This window comes from Onychomys torridus, chromosome 13, assembly GCF_903995425.1.
Source record: "Onychomys torridus chromosome 13, mOncTor1.1, whole genome shotgun sequence".
NCBI lineage: Eukaryota > Metazoa > Chordata > Mammalia > Rodentia > Cricetidae > Onychomys > Onychomys torridus.
This window is the reverse complement of record NC_050455.1, coordinates 64,081,064-64,097,028: the sequence shown is the minus strand read 5'-3', so window position 1 is coordinate 64,097,028 and position 15,965 is coordinate 64,081,064. Positions and strand designations below refer to the sequence as shown.

At 50.9% G+C, this 15,965-nt stretch overlaps 1 protein-coding gene across 4 annotated transcripts in view; it reads left to right on the top strand.

The window, feature by feature from the left end:
• Positions 1 to 1,689: 1,689 nt before the first annotated feature.
• Positions 1,690 to 15,965, top strand: part of Ctif (cap binding complex dependent translation initiation factor) — a 262,595-nt gene continuing 248,319 nt past the window's right edge. For 3 of the 4 annotated variants that reach the window (XM_036205046.1, XM_036205048.1, XM_036205045.1), the window contains exon 1: positions 1,690 to 1,975. The gene's annotated coding sequence lies outside the window, so the exon portion shown is untranslated. Of the gene's footprint in view, positions 1,976 to 2,701; positions 2,808 to 15,965 lie in introns of those variants that run through there. The other variant, XM_036205047.1, reaches the window with a different exon arrangement.

Below are 15,965 nucleotides of genomic sequence, written 5' to 3'. Positions count from 1 at the left end.
GACAAACCCCCAGGAAGTCAGGTGCACTTGGGTACCTTTGGTAGGGGAGAGAGCATCTGGTGGGGGTGTGGGAGGGGGGTTGGGGACTGTGCCTGGCACCCAGCACACATTCTGCCTTGTACCAGTTGTTGGTTGTAGATGATGGAAAAGGTCTCTGAGCCTGCAATGCAACTTGTTTCCTCTCTCTCTCTCTGTTTCTGTCTGTCTCTCTCTCTCTGTTTCTGTCTCTCTCTCTGTTTCTGTCTCTCTCTCTGTGTGTGTGTGTGTGTGTGTGTGTGTGTGTGAGTGAGAGAGAGAGAGAGAGAGAGAGAGAGAGAGAGAGAGAGACCCCCTGAGCACTTTGGTTCTGGTTTAAAAGTCAAAGCAGCTCTCCACAGGTTGTGAACATGTATTCTGTTTTGCTTTCTGCCTGTGGCCTGGCTCATTCAGTGTTCAAAGTTTACAACAAAACAAAATCCCATCCATCACTCCAGGCCCACTCCAAGCCCCGCCTCTTCCAGCAGGAAGCCCTGGGCTCCTTCTGCCCTCTAGACTAACCCTCTAGCCATTCTTTGCTTTCTGCACTACGCTTACCCACCCAGCAACCTGTCCCCTGTCCAGCCAAATAGCTGAGAGCTGCAGAATTAGCTCTTCTCTTGAATCTAGAACCTTCCATAGCCATAACAGGCGCCTGACCCTTGTTAAAAACCTTAGTAACTCTTCATTCAAGTACCTTCCTTCAGGACGCCTTCCTACCGCAACCTGGTTGGCTGCTCCTCTGGAGGTCCCATGGTGGTTTGTGCTTGTCCCTGTATTAAGAGCTCACTTATTCCCCTATTCTTTCACAGACTGTAGCCCTCCCTCAAGACTGGGCTCCTGGAGGGCACAGACTGAGGGGCTTCCTGGTCCCTGCATGCCCAGATATGCTCATTGGATGTTTTACAAAGTAATCACTCAAAAGGATTTCTGCAGCAGGTCCGTTCCAATACCTCCAATATGCACCCGACTCCACCGCTTGGTGAGATATTCAGCATCTTATACTCTTTCTGGAGGCCTCCGCGCTAATCTCAGTTTTAACCCAAACAGTGGGGATCTGGTCAAGTGATGACCGCATTATCCACTGCCATCGAATTCTTCCAGCTACAATGCCCCAGCTTTTAGCATGGCCAATGGAAAATTAATTGGTCGCAAAGTGCATATCTAATTACAACATCCCGCCCCTGCCACAGCGATGCACAAACGCTAATTATTACGTGTGAATCTCAATAACCTATGGTGGCACTTAATGCCGCGTTAATAACGCCACTTGTCTCCCCCACAACATCTCTCCCAGTGCATACACTACGCTTTCTCTTATCTGCCATTAGGACAGACTTTACACTTTAAGCGCGGAAGTCCTCATCCTTACAGCCTGCCTGATTCTAAAACCCAAGTCTTTCTCTGCAAGAGAGACTGTGCCTTCACCCTCAGTTCGGTCCCCTACAGCAGAGGGCCCCGCTAGCGCAAGCGGTCGTTGAAGGGAGGATGTTGAAGGGCAACACTGGTCTGTCCAGGCAGTTCAGGCGGCATCCCCGGCGTCCCCTCGGTTCCCAGCTCTCTAGGGCCCGCCATCCCGGGAAAGAAAGGCGAACTACATTACCCAGCAGGCTTGCCGTCTCCCTCTTTCCTTTCAAGTCTTTGCACGTGGCCGGAGGGGGAGGCGGGGCCTGGACGTCACTCTCCAACATTCTCTTTCCCTGTGTCAGTGTACAGGGATCATTTTTTTCCTTCCTCTACTCCCTCCCTCTGCCTGCCCCTCCCTCCCTGTCTCCCTTCCCTCCCTCCCTCCCTTCTCGACTGGATCGGTCCGCTGGGGTGCCGGATCCCCTCACGGTTGAGTCGCGCCGAACTCCCAGCAGGAGTCGGCTCTCTGGAGCCTGGTCCCTCCCTTCCCCTTCCCTGCCCCCTTCCCCCACCCCCGACGCGGGCTCCGCGCGACGGCCGGAGGAACCCCGAGGTGAGCATCTCTTGTCCGCCCTCCTCTTTTAGTCCCCTCGGCTTGAGGGTGGATTCGGGGACCCGGGAGGAGGGCTACATGACGTGCTCTTGATGATAGATAAATCCAGGAAAACCGCCCTAAACAATTCGCCCCCTTCCCCCTTCCAGTGCCGTGGCTAGCCCGGTGTCCGCACCCTTCCACCGTCCCCTCCTCTGGGTCTAGGGAGCATCTCAATCTCCCATCGCGCCCCTTCCCAGGGTTTGTCCTGTGGTGGGCCCCGCTCCCCGCGCTGTAGGGATCGTGACACGGGACCTCCGAAACCCAGAAGGGTTCCTGGGGGTACGGCGCGTCTGGAGCCCCACTCGCGTTGGAGCTGCGCGGTGTAGCCGATGTCATGTGCCGGGTTCCGACCCGCGGGGAGGAAGCCCGCGAGCGAGATTCTTCTCCCTTTTGTTTTGGAGCCTCGTTTGCTGCAATGAGCAGTTGCTCCAGCGCCTGGCAAACTTGCAGCTGTTCCGACCGCGCTCTGCGCCGAGGTCGGAGCGCGGCTGGAGAGGCGGCGGCGGGCGCGGCTGCAGCACTCGGGGCTGCGGGAAGGAACCCGTGTGTGTGTGTGTGTGTGTGTGTGTGTGTGTGTGTGTGTGTGTGTGTGTGTGTGTCCCCGTCGTGTGTGTGTGTGTGTGTGTGTGTCCCCGTCGTGTGTGTGTGTGTGTGTGTGTGTGTGTGTGTGTGTGTGTCCGTCCACCGTGCTGACGGATGGTGTCTGTGGCCGCGGCAGTCCCCGCGGGCTCGGCGATATCTGTGGATGGCTCCCGTCTAGACAGGCAGCAGACCCCTCCTTTCGTTCCCGGTGAGCCGGCGGGCCTCGGAGGGCGCGGCGGATGGGAGCAGTGGAGGCAGCCTTGGTAGATCCATTGCAGTGTGGCAGCTTTGGCCGTTCTCCGCCGTGGCGATTCTGTTGGCTTTAAGAATTATCATTCCTGTGGCCTCGGAGTAATGGGACCAGGGGGACAGATACGCCCTGCAGATCTGGGGTTAAGTTGACAAGCTCCGAAAAGCCGATTCTTGCTGGCGGGTAACCCGAGGGCTGTGGAGTGGGCTGATGAGGCGGCCCTAGCAGGTGACGGTCACAGACGCGGGTTTTAGGGGGAAGATGGGGGCGGTGGCTTTCCTGAGGCTGATGTCTAGGGGACCCACAGGGCCGCGTGCGGGCTCCTGGATGCCACCGGAGGAGGCGTCCCCAGGACCGGGAGTCAGAGCTGGTTATTTATTGGCATTAAAAGACAATCCAGGATTCAAACCCTTCTCTCGGCCTCCTTGGCTCTGGTTTTGTAGAGTTCTCCGGGTAGGGGCCAGGGGGCGTGTGAGCTGAGAAGGGGGCGCGGCATGTGGAGGGGAGGGATCGGTGGCTGTGCCCTGCGTGTCCCTACCAGGAGGGAGGCGTCGCCTCCCCCGCCCAACTGTTTGTGTGTGTACACACAGCTTGGTCTTGGAGGGGGCGGCATAGTGGAGAACAGCGTAGGGTGGATGCCTCATGGGATTGGCCCAGTCAGCCCCAAATGGTGTGAGTTGGGCTCTCTGTCTTATGTGTGTCCACATTTGCGTTTCTAAGGAATTCTTCGCCTAGCGCGGTGGGAAGACCTTAAGGTGGCTTGGGCTCTTCGGATGCACGCCCAAGCCCTGTGTGGTCTTCCCTCTACGTTTCTCTTGTCCCCATAGTCCCGTGACTCTGGTGCCCCACCCACCCATTCTGCACCCCGCGTGGGGGCTCAGGATCCTTGATCCTAGTACAGAGGGTCCTGGTGATGCTCGTGCCTACGCATTCTCTCAGCTGTCTTCCCAGATCCTGGAGAGAACCCACCCCTTCAGCCATACCTCCTAGCTTTCAGTTCTTCAGTTGAGGACCAAAGCCTGCCCGGTAGCCAGTAGCCGCAGCCTAGGCCGGTTGAGCCTCTGCCCGCAGGCCTGCGGGGTCACACTCCACTGCCTGCCCCGCCCGCCCCGGCTGTCATTTTTGAAGCTCTGAGATTATCCTCCTCTGGCTAGGGGCCCCTGCACCGCCTGGACGCCTCGGAAGCTGCAGGCTCGGTGTTGGGAGCCTCCCCAGGTCGAAAGTGACACAGCTTAAGCACCGCCTCTGCTCGGAGGAAGGCGAGGCAGAGCACAGGGAGGAGCTATGGGCTGTCCTGCCGCGTTCCTCTTGCCCAGCGTAGGACCTGGGCCCAAACCTCTGGAATCTCCGCTCACAGCAGCCCTGGGCCATGCAAGGAAATAGCCAGGATTTTCAAATAACCCAATTATACAGGAACAGATTGCCCTCAACAGACATTAGATAGTGGCAGGACGCTCTCTGTTGGCCCAAGGAAAGTCCTCTGAGTGTGTGAAATGGGACTCCACAGACAAGGCAATAGGCTCTGCTGTGCGTCCAGTGCCTGGCCCAGTGAGGAACGCCCAGCTCATAGGAAGTCATTTGTAAGGCGTTCTGGGTATAGTGCCATTGAGTTGAGTAGATTTCTAGAATAAGAACATGTTTGTATGAATTTACAGGGCAGCTTCCCTTTACAGTCATTACATATATGAAGAAGATCCTGTCGGGTAGGGAAGGACCAATCCCACTGTACAAATGAGGACACCAAGGCTTAGAAAATGATGTCACTTGCCTAGAGCCTAAGTAAAGGGCAGCTTTCCTCCTCTTGTTATTTCTCTTTGTAGGCCATAGCTTTATTGTTGTTTAAGACAGGGGCTCCCCAATGTTGCCTGGCCACCACCGCCTCCCAAATGCTGGGACAAGTTTGTACCTTGTACCACAGCTTTTTATTTAAATAGTGACCCTTTTTTTTGAGGGTGGGTTCTTGGTACCCCCAGGAAATAGCCTGAGTACTTGTTCTTTGTTAAAACACTTTTTTGTTGTTGCTTGGAGACAGGGTCTCACTATATTGCCTTGGCTGGCTTCCCTATGTAGACCAGGAGATGCTAAGATTAAAGGTGTATACCACCTGTGCTTGGATTTCATCAAAATAAATAACAGTGAATATTGAAAACAGCCACTATAAACCACGGGCCTTTATCACCCATCTAATAATTTGATGTTGATGAGTACATGCCAGCTGTGACATACCTACTATATATCAACATATAACAAGCACATAGGGTGCACATGCACTTGTACATGGAGGTGTGTTCATGGAGTCCTTGGTGAATCCAAGATGTGTTTGTTGCATAGGTTTTTGTTGTTTGTTTTCTTTGAGACAGGCTGTCCTGGGGTTAGTGCAGCCCAGAGTGGTAGATCTCAAACTCACAGCAACATTCCTGCTTCAGGCTCCCAAGTGCTGCCAAGATTTCTTCTGCTTCCAGTGTCAAGTTAATCATGCAACCTCCCTGTCTTCCTGTCTTCCTCCCTCTCTCGGGAACAGTCCAACCTGGGAAACAGCAAAGCATCCCTATACATCTGTGTGAGCGCCTCAACATTCATTCAAATCAAAGTTCTCAGACATGGGGATTTTCAGGTTAGCAACCTGATCAGTAAATTATCCGAACCGCTCATTCACTCACAAATGGGTGCTAGACACCTTTGAGCTTGTGTATCTTCAAGTACATGCAAGAGAAATGAATAACTGCTCCCTGCTCTATGTGCAAAACAATGATTCTCAACCTGTGGGTCATGACCCGTTGTGAGAGTTTGGATGACCTTTTCACAGGGGTCACCTAAGACCATTAGAAAATACAGATATTTACATTACAAGTCATAACAGTAGGAAAATTACAGTTATGAAGTAGCAATGAAAATAATTTTATATGGTTGGGGTCACCCCAACACGAGGAACCGTATTAAAGGGTGGCAACATTAGGAAGATTGAGAACCCCCGTGTTAGTGTCTAAAGCTGTTGTGGTGGATATAGGAGTTTTAGCTTCTGATATGATGGATCTACGTAGGCTACACAACCCACGTTGTTTTGGGCACACAAGCTACAGCAGGACTAGTTAAGTTACACATCAAGGGTAGAGCTTTAAGAAGGTAACCAATCATCAACATTTTATAGTGCTTACCCTGGGACCTAATCAGGTTCACATACATCCGTTGTCAGGTCTCACGCTGGTGCTTAGCATCATAGAGCAAAGGGAGAGGGAAGCTATGGTGGGAATGGTCCTCATGTCTCTGTTACCTGAAGCACAGGCTGTTTGGAGTCTTCCATGTGGGTCTAGACCTCTAGGTTAAACGATCCTTTCACAGGGTTGGCCGTAGAGTTGGAAGACATAGATATCTACATTACAGTTCATAACAGTAACAAGATTACAGTTATGAAGTAGGAAGGAAATAATTTTATGATGGGGGTGGGGGATCACCACACCATGAGGAACTGTGTTAAAGGGTCACAGCCTTAGGAAGGTTGAGAACCATTGCCCTAGAGCTGTGTCCTTCTGCAAGAGGTAGGCAGCTGATGGAGACGTACCTGGAAGCCAACCAGCAGGTTCCTCTGTGCACCAAAGCACTGTGAAGATGTTCTTTCTGCTCCCACCCCCAGCTCTACTGTGCCGTGACTCAGAGAGGAGCTGTGGTTTTGGTCAAGGTTTCACCAGGCCCTGCAGGGATTACAAGGTCTGTGTAGATGTTAGTATGAAGTCTATGATATTAGTATGTTAGTATGTGATGTTAGTATGAGTTCCTGCAGGACTTACAAGGTCTGTGCAGATGTTAGTATGAGGTCTATGATATTAGTATGTTAGTATATGATGTTAGTATGAAGTCTGTGATGTTAGTATGTGATGTCAGTATGAGGTTTGTGACATTGATGTGTTAGTATGTGATGTTAGTATGAGGTCTGTGATGTTAGTTTGTTAGTATGTGATGTTAGTATGAGGTCTGTGATGTTGGTGTGTTAGTATTTGATGTTAGTATGAGGTCTGTGATATTGGTATGTTAGTATGTGTTGTTAGTATGAGGTCTGTGATGTTGATGTGTTAGTATATGATGTTAATATAAAGTCTGTGATGTTGGTGTGTTAGTATGTTAGTATATGATATTAGTGTGAGGCCCTTCAGGGCTTACAAGGTCTGTAGATGTTAGTATAAGGCTGCTATCATCTAGTCCCAGATTCACTTCTGTGGTCTCTGTCACCCTCCGATTCCATTTCTCCTGTCCCGACTCTAAGGTAGTAGAAATGCTGATTGTGTGGTGGAAGCTGGAGGTGGGTGGTTAGGATGCAGAATCTTGTTTCTAGAGAGACAGGAAGACATACAAACAGACAGGCAAATTTACAGTCTCCGAGAACTCCCCACAGTGGTGTTCTGTAGAACTTACCTGATCACGTGTTAGCTGCCGTTTGTAGCCCGAGCCAAGCTGTGGTTCAGAACAGTGAGAACAGACCCATTCCTGGAGCCAGGCAGACTGGATGGAGAAGCAGCTTACCTATCTCCATGCAAAGACCACCAGGCCTCTGAAGTAAAATGGCTTACACAGGGTCACATGGAGCTCTTGGCAGAGTGGGGCAAGAAACCTTGGTCTTTCATGATTTCTTAGCCAATTTCTTTCCCATGATCCTCCTGCCTCCACCTCTTCAGCAGATCTTACTGGTGTATGTATGTACCATCACAACTCACCCAATTTCTTTTTCTACACCAGATTCTTACCAAAAAATGAAAACAAACAAACAACAGTGGACCTTACTTTTCAGTCTGCACACTTGTCCCTCTCTTTCCCTGGACGTCTGTTTGGCTGGAGACTGCTTTCCTTATTCATGGCCGGCCTTTGTTGCCTTGTATTTTGTCTTGGCATCCAAGAATAAATGAGGGCTTTTGAGGAGTGGAGGCCTTGTGGTGTTCTTATTTGGTATGTTGCTTTCTGGCCCTATGGCATGGACCTAGATGCTAAATGCTGCTATGGCCTTGCATTTTCCAGGCTCTTTAGCTGAATTAAACAAGAACAAAATGGCAATGGGGAAGAAGACGGTGGGGGTTGTGCTTCACCTGCCTTTATGTGTATTACATGAACCACCCATGTAGACTTTTCATTTCTGCCTGTAAGCTTGGTTTCATCTCCCTGACCTGTTTTACAGGTGAAGAGACCAAGTCTCCATTGTTAGTGACATGCACAAGCCCCAAATAATTTTTAAAATAGGCATGTGGACCCTGTATCTGCAGGCTCCATACCCTTGGTGCACAGTGGTAAGGACGCTTTATCATCTGACATCATCCTTGCTGTTCTGTGAATGGAGACCTGGAACCCTTCAGGTGCTTTGTGTTGGTCATGACTAGCCAGGGAGCTGGACCCACCAGCTAACTAACTTCAGAGAAGAATTGTGGAGTAGATAAAAGATGGGAGGCAGTTTCCATAGCAATGATATGTAGAGTAGGACCAGTTTGGGATGGTTTAATGGAAGAGATGTATTTGGGAGTAGGTCTAGGTATTCGGTGTGAGGGATTTTAGATTGGATAATGACTCAGAAGTGGATACAGGGAAAATGTGTGTGCATGGGGTGGGATGGACCAACAAGGTTTGGTTGATAACCCTGCAGTTGGCACAACCTTCTTTGTTGCTGTTTGGCTTTGTTTCTAGGCCTGGCCCTGTGTTAGACTTGGGCTACAGCAGAGGACAAGCATAGAGCCCTGACTCAAATGTAGTAGGAGAGAAACACAAACTGTCACATTTCACTACGATTTTTCAAGTGCATGATGACATAGAGCACCTGCCATCAGGGAGGACTTCCTGAAGGAGGCATCGCAAGCATCGACTATTAAAGGAGAGAAAGGAACTAGCCAGAGAAGACAGAAAAGGGGCCTTCTGTTTAACACACTGCAGGCACAAAGGGGCGGGTGCTGGAGCAGCCAGCTCTGGGAAGACACTATGAACAGTGAGGTCGAACTCAAGGACTCAGCTGAGGAAGTACTTTACAACCAGTTGAGGACCAGCTGCGTGACTGATGCTCATCTAGGATGGGAAAGGAGGCTTTAACAAAGGTGTTCCTGGCCTAGGGAGGGGATCTGCAACCAGGCCAGGCACTGCGATGACTCAAGGGTCATCTGCTGTCTTAGTCACGGCTCTGCTGCTGGGATAAAATAACTGGAGCCAAAAACCACGTGGGGGAAGGAAAGGGTCCATTCCCCTCAGGCCTCCACGGCACAGTCCATTGAAGGCAGTCAGGGCAGGAACTTGAGGTGGGAACCTGGAGGCAGGAGCTGATGCAGGGGCCGTGGAGGAACGCTGCTTACTGGCTTGCTCCGCCTGCTTTCTTATAATACCCAGGACGACTAGCCCAAGGATGGCTCTACCCAAAAATGAGCTGGCCCCTCCCACATCAGTCATCCATCAAGTTAATGCACCGCGAGCCAAATCGGGGTGGACTTCTTCTCGGTTGAGGTTCGCTTTCCACACCACTGCAGCTTCTAAAAAGTTGACTTAAAACCAGCCCGCGTTAAGCAGATTTGAGGAGCACAGCCGGTGGTTATTGTTTACATTGAAGGGGACTCCACAGACTTCCCCCTCCCCCCAGGCCTCTGGTCACACCAACTGACTGTGAATGGCAGCCCGTGTGTAAGTTGGAATAGGTCTGCTGGGTTAGGGTGAGAATAAAGACCAGTGGCAAGTTCAGTGTCATGGGCTTTGGATCAGCACCAAAGCTAGTTACAATACCACAGGAAGAAGGGGACGCAGGAGCCACTGTGCTGAGAGTGAGGAGGCATCCTGAGGTGATGAGGGGACCTGGACCCTGACAGGGCTGCCGTAGACAATAGAGCAGACCTCTTCCTCCCCTGGTGGAGAATCCTTTGTCACACAGGACTGCTGGCTCCTTAGGGAAGCCAGGCGGGGATGCTGTGTCATGCTGGAGGCCCAGCTGGCAGAATCAGGCTGCAGCTTCAGCTGGATGCAGGAGAGTGAGTTAGGGGAGAGGTGCTTTCGTCTTTTGACATCCACAAGGAGGAGCGGAGCCCTGTCCCAGGCCCTTGAGAAGGGGAACGGCTTTCAGGAACAGGTGGTGTACTTGAGGTAAGATGGGGACATACAGACGCTGCTAAAGAGCCGTACAAGCCAGAATAGCAGAATGCAAGTTAAGTAACTGAGCATAGCGAGATCCCTGTTTCGTTCATCCATCACTGTACTGCTGTGTGGACCCTCAAGACCCAAAGCTATGCGTGGCACCCAGGAGGTGTTGGTCTCCCCTGAGTCTTCGCAGAGACATGGCCTGTGTCTGGGATTGGAGGTCAGCCAGAGAAGGCGTCTCTGCACAAGTCCTAAGGGGGGACCCCAATACTGATTTAGACACTTTCAGTGCCACCATGGAATGCCCTTGGAAGCCTTCCAAGTTCAGAGTGCCTAGAGATGCTGCAGAAGATGCAGCGGCAGCCTTTCTAAGAACAGCCTGGCTCACAGAATTCAAGGGAAGCCCTGCCCAGATGAGACGTGGAGGTGTGCTCAGGATGGAGGACTGTGGTGGAAGGTGGCTACCTGGGTTCAGAACTCCAGGGCCTGAGCCCTGACAGTGTCTCCTCCAGGATGGGGAACAGAGATCCCTGCCTCTAGCAGCCACAGGAAAGTTTGCCTACGTGGAGAGAGCACAGGCTAGACCTCAGCCCCCCAGCACGGGTGGTGCTGGGCTATTCAGGTTTGAGGTTGGGAGAAAAATATGGAGACTCTGAGGGCCTAAGGAAGTACTTGGGTTCCTCACTCATTGTTGATGGAAATCTCCCCTCAGAGTCCAAGTCCAGCTTCAGGCCCAGGACCATGTGGATAAGTGAACAAAGGAGAGAGAAGGAGGGCAGAACTGCCCTGCGTGGGACCTAGAGAGTGGGCTTTGTAGACAGCTGCACAGTGGGGGAGGCGCATGTGTGGTGTGAAGAATTGTCTCTACCTCAGCTTAGGTATTAGGAAAGGTCTGCACATGACATGCATGAGGTCCTGGGTTCAATCCCCAGTACTGCAGGGAAAAAAAAATAAAAGGAAGTAACATATCTGTAGATGAGTCCCATATGTCTACAGAACCCATGGCCTTCTCTCACTCAGCTAACTCATCCCAAATCCTTGCTGTCTGGCATCTTTCCAGCTTGCTGTTTAGAGCGTGTAAGGATTCCCATGGTTGTTTCTTCTCCAGGCTGCATTTTACCATGTCTTCCCCATACCCAAAGATATAGTTTCAAACTTGGGGAGACACCTGGGGTCAGCTGTCTGGCCCATTCATCTGCTCGGGAATGCCAGCCAGAGCAAGACTTAGCTCACCTTTGAGGCTGTATTCTGCCTATGAGAAGCCTCCATGGCCACTGGCCACTTCTGTCTGGAGCCCCCGAAGCCACAGTGACACACGGTTTCTAGTCCTTTCACAGTTGTATTTCTGCTAGAAGGGCCTCTGTTAGTGGAGCTAAGACTGAGAACTCAGCCAGTCTCTGTCTTCGTTAGTTTAATGCACAGAGGGCTTGTAAGGACAGACATTGACTGAGTGGAGCTGGCTGCACAGTCCCAGTCTGTGATACCTAAGTTATTTTTTAAACTTTTGTTTGATTTTATTCTTCGTTTCTGAGACAGGGTTTAGATATGTGGCTCAGCCTCACCCTAAATGCTCTGTGTAGTCCTTAGTGTCTTGTATCCAATCTTGTGAGCCTCCTGTCTCAGCCTTCCAGGTATTGGGATTATAGGTATGAGCGACCATGTGTGGCTTGATATAGACACTCTGAGCTACTTTGGCAGAATGCTTTACAGTTGTGAGAGATGCCTTTCTTTGATGCTTGTGAAGAGGCAACTTGAGAGCCACATACACAGAGCTGGGTTCATTGAGTGTCTAGTGTGTGCCAGGCTCAGCGATGGGTACTTGGGTGTGTGTGCCTCACAGAATGAAACTAACTTCTGTGAGGGAGACTGCTCGGGGCAGAGACATGAAAATGCCTGGCTACTGTGGTGGCCACAGAACCCAGAAGTTACACAGAAGGAATATTTGTGGGTCGAGGTGGATGCTGCCCTTGTGAATCCATTATAGGGAATCCCATGGGAAAGACAACATCCCCACAATACCACCTGCTGGGAACACACAGGCCTTTGCCATGATCTTGGAGAATTTGCTTTGAGTTTGAACCATGAGATTTGAGACAGTGGCCTGGTGCTGAATTCTCATCCTAGCCTGTCCCCCAACAGGACGGTGTTCACAGTGTGATTTTTTTTTTAGGGTACATATGTTATTTGTTGTATCTATCTATCTACAGCACCCAGGCTCTCCTATAAGCAAAGACATTCAGCTTTTCTTTGCCATCAGGACGGCCAGAATCTTTGTGGCTTACATATCCACTAGCTCATATTGGCTTTGGAGAGCATCGGCTGCTCCTGTGTTAAAGTTGGCTAGCTCTGCCAGTGTCTGCTAGACAGAGCCAGTGGTGAGGGTTAGAGATTCTGGAAACACACCCAGCTACCTCTCCTCCTCCCCTGAAAACATTGCTCTGCCCACATGCCCCGGTTGTCCTTAATCTTTTTATCCTAAGTCTCTTACCTGACAACATTTGGTTCAGGTTAGCCGTCATCTGGCACTGGCCAGTCTGTGGGAAGGGTGGGATGAAATTGGCAACATCAAAAGAGTCCCACCTCTTCCCATCCTGGTGTGGAGGACAGGACTCATGCTGGGGCTGTGGAGGTGAAGGAGGAGGCCAAGGGGCCGAGCAGCTGGAAGGGTGGCTACGGTGAGGTTTGTCTGAACGGTCGATTGTGCCAGGATACAGATGTAAACTGAGACTATTCCAGACAAATGAAGGCTTATGCCTACATGGGCCCAAGAGGACATGTGTGTTTGGGTCACATCTTAGAACTACTGTTGGACATATCTGCCATGTCTGTGCACATGGGTGGAACTTGTCATGTTCAAGAGACATGGGCATCTGTTTCTTTGTGTTGCTTAAGAAATGAGAGGAAAGCATTGTCTTGGGGACTGTGGTTCAGTTTCAGCCATAGGTTTTTCATGTCTCACCATGAACTCAGTTGTGGGGTCAGGGGAAGAAGTATGGAAGGAGAACAGCCCACTGGTCTGTTGGATGTTACTGGCTACCGATGAAAACATTGGAAAGGGTAGATAGATTTTAAACCAAGATGTTTAACTCCCATTGCCAAAAGTCTAAAGGGAGATTTAGGCTAATTTCATTCAGTGGATCAATGGTCATTTGAGGGTTGCCTTTATCTTCAGGTTTCACCCTCCCATGGTCATGGGGTTGCCATAGATCAATGATCATGTTGCTCCGGGTGGACTGTGTTGCTCGAGTCCTTGACCCCATGGCTTTTCTGGGAGTCAGGGTCTCTGTAGAGAGCACTGGGCTGCCCTCTTATGTAACATGATTGGCATCTGTGTAAGAAGGGAACTTAGACTGGTGCACACATGTAATCCTAGCATTGAGGAGTCTGGTGCGGGAGGATTACTGGGCTACGTAGGAAGGCCTTATCTGGAAAGGAAAAGAAAAAAGGGAAGAAGTGATGGACTGCAGATGGAGATGAGCAGTACCCTGGGTGTTATGCCCTGTGTTCCCTCCCACCCAAGTAGATTAGAGCAGAGGTAACAGATTGAAATGCCACCACGCGAGGTAACGGCTTGAGGGACCCCCACAGGAGGACATGCAAACCCAAGGAGAAAGGTTTCAGGAGAAGCCAACCTTCCTGATCCCTTGGTTCTGGACTTCTCCCTCCAGCACTGTATGCCTTGACTTTCTGCTGCTCCAAGCCTCAATGTGCCCCAGCACATGGACATGCAGACGTGGTCAGTCCCCTGAGCTTGTGGACCATTGAGCCTACAGGAACCAGTAAGAGCTTCTGGGTAGAACAGGGGAGGTGGACAGGTGTAACACGAATATTAAATAGTAATAAAAAACTCAGTGCCAGCTATTGGGGTAAATTCTCAAAGATCAGAGAGACAGAACAAGCCAGAGCTAACCTCACCTCACCAACTCCGCAGCTTCCAAAAGCGAGCTACTTCCTGTCTACTCACACCTATATGCCTTGCTGTTCTGCCATCTGATTTACTCTCTCTGTCCAGCTACATCACTTCCTCTTCCTGCCCAGTTCTGTCACTTCCTGTCTGTGTGTACAGACCTCCAGACCTCCATGGTTAACTAGTTTTGGAATTTAAGGCGTGTGCCACCATGCCTGGCTCTGTTCCCAATGTGGCCTTGGACACACAGAGATCCAGATGATCTTTGCCTCCCAAGTGATAGGATTAAAGGCGTGTGCTAGCCAGGTGGTGGTGGTGCACCCTTTAGGCCCAGCACTCAGGAGGCAGAGGCAGGCGGATCTTTGTGAGTTTGAGGCCAGCCTAGGCTACCAAGTGAGTTCCAGGAAAGATGCAAAGCTACACAGAGAAACCCTGTCTCGAAACACCAAAACCAAAACCAAAACGAACCAACCAACCAAACAAACAAAAAACAAAAAGGCATGACTTCTATGTTTAATATAGTGACTGGCTTTTTTTAGGATTAAAGGTGTGTGCTATCATTGCCTGACTTCTATATAGTGGCTGGCTCTTTCCTCTGATCTCCAGGCAAGTTTTATTTTATTGGGAGACACAGTATATTGGGGACACACAATACATCACCACAGACAGGTTTGTTCTGAAGCCCTTGGAAAGCCCAGTGATGACTTTAAGAACTGAGCACTTGTTGGATTACTAGTTTAAGAGCGCATAGTGGGTGCTTTGTACATATTGAGTAGTCTTCCAAACCTGTATTTTATGCATGAAGCAATGAGGACATAGAGGGAGTTTGCCTTGGGTTACATGTCCAGGAAGCAGCAGAACAGATTTCCGTCTGGCTTTGCCTCTTCACCGCACACATGGGGACTTACTGGCTGTCCTGAGGCCACCTGTGTTGTTCTGGGGAGGCTTGTCCTTGTAGTCTGAGTGAGCAAGTCACTCCCATCTATGTATTTTCTTCTTAGATGAGATGACATCTCAGGTGCCTGCCCCTTCTCACGCTGAGATTCCATGCCTATCCCTTCATTAGTTAGACATGCCCACAATGGGACTGGCATGGAGAAGGAAGGGTCCCTAAGCCTCTGTTGGCCGTTACTGTTCCTAAGGCTGCAGGCCCAGGTCCACCTGGGCGGGCAGACTGGCTGAGGGTGACGGCCTCTCATTCCCTGGGAGGAGATGAGTTCTTTCAGCAGCAGAAAAGACACCAGCACACTGTGTAAAACTACTCTAGGTCCGGTGTAGAGGGCACAGGTATCCACGGAAACGTGTGGTCATCTGGGGCTGTTGGAGCCTTGGGAAGTTGATCGGGCATCAGCCTGTGAATCGGGTTCTTACCCACTCTGCTTCCCTGCCCTTAGACCCGTGTAGGCAGCAACAGAGGGCCAAGGAAGGAGATGGCTGTCTGAAATTCCAAGGACGCAGTTGAGAACAGGGCCATCCGGGTGGAAGGGAACTTGGCTGTCAGCCTCCGGCAGGCCAGCGTAGAGCATATCCCTGGAGGAGGCTGACTTTGCTCACCGCACTGGAGACAGGCTTGCTTAATGGATCCATAATAGATATGAGAAAAGTGCCTTTCAAAGTGCCCAGTTCCTGGTGGCCGGCTCTGACCTCGTGGCTTCTCTAATTCTGGTACTAGGACATTTGGATGGAGACCACAAACCCCTATGTCCTCCCTTCTGTTGTCATGGTTCCCAGGGATCACAACTCTTGTTCCTGTGGGGTGCCTCGGGGCTGGCAGGACCCCTGCAATAATTCCAGCAGGGCTCCTTAAGGAGAATGACCCGGGGACCTAGCGAAGACCACGCACACTCACTGGTAGAACAGCAAAGGGAGGCTGGGCTTTCCGAACCACACCCTCCTGGCTCTTTCGAATGCTGTGTGGGGGTTTTCAGGTACCCTGTCCACTGAGGCAGTTGTGGTGCCCATCCATAGGATCATCTCCCAGGTGGACACGAGGATCCCGCCAATTCAGATTTCCCCAAAGCACTGGAATGGGTGGGAAAGAGCTTCACAGAGTAGCAGGATGGACCTGGGGCCTGGATCTCACTGAAGATAAGGTCCTGGCAGGGAAAGGCAAAGCCTTGGAGTGT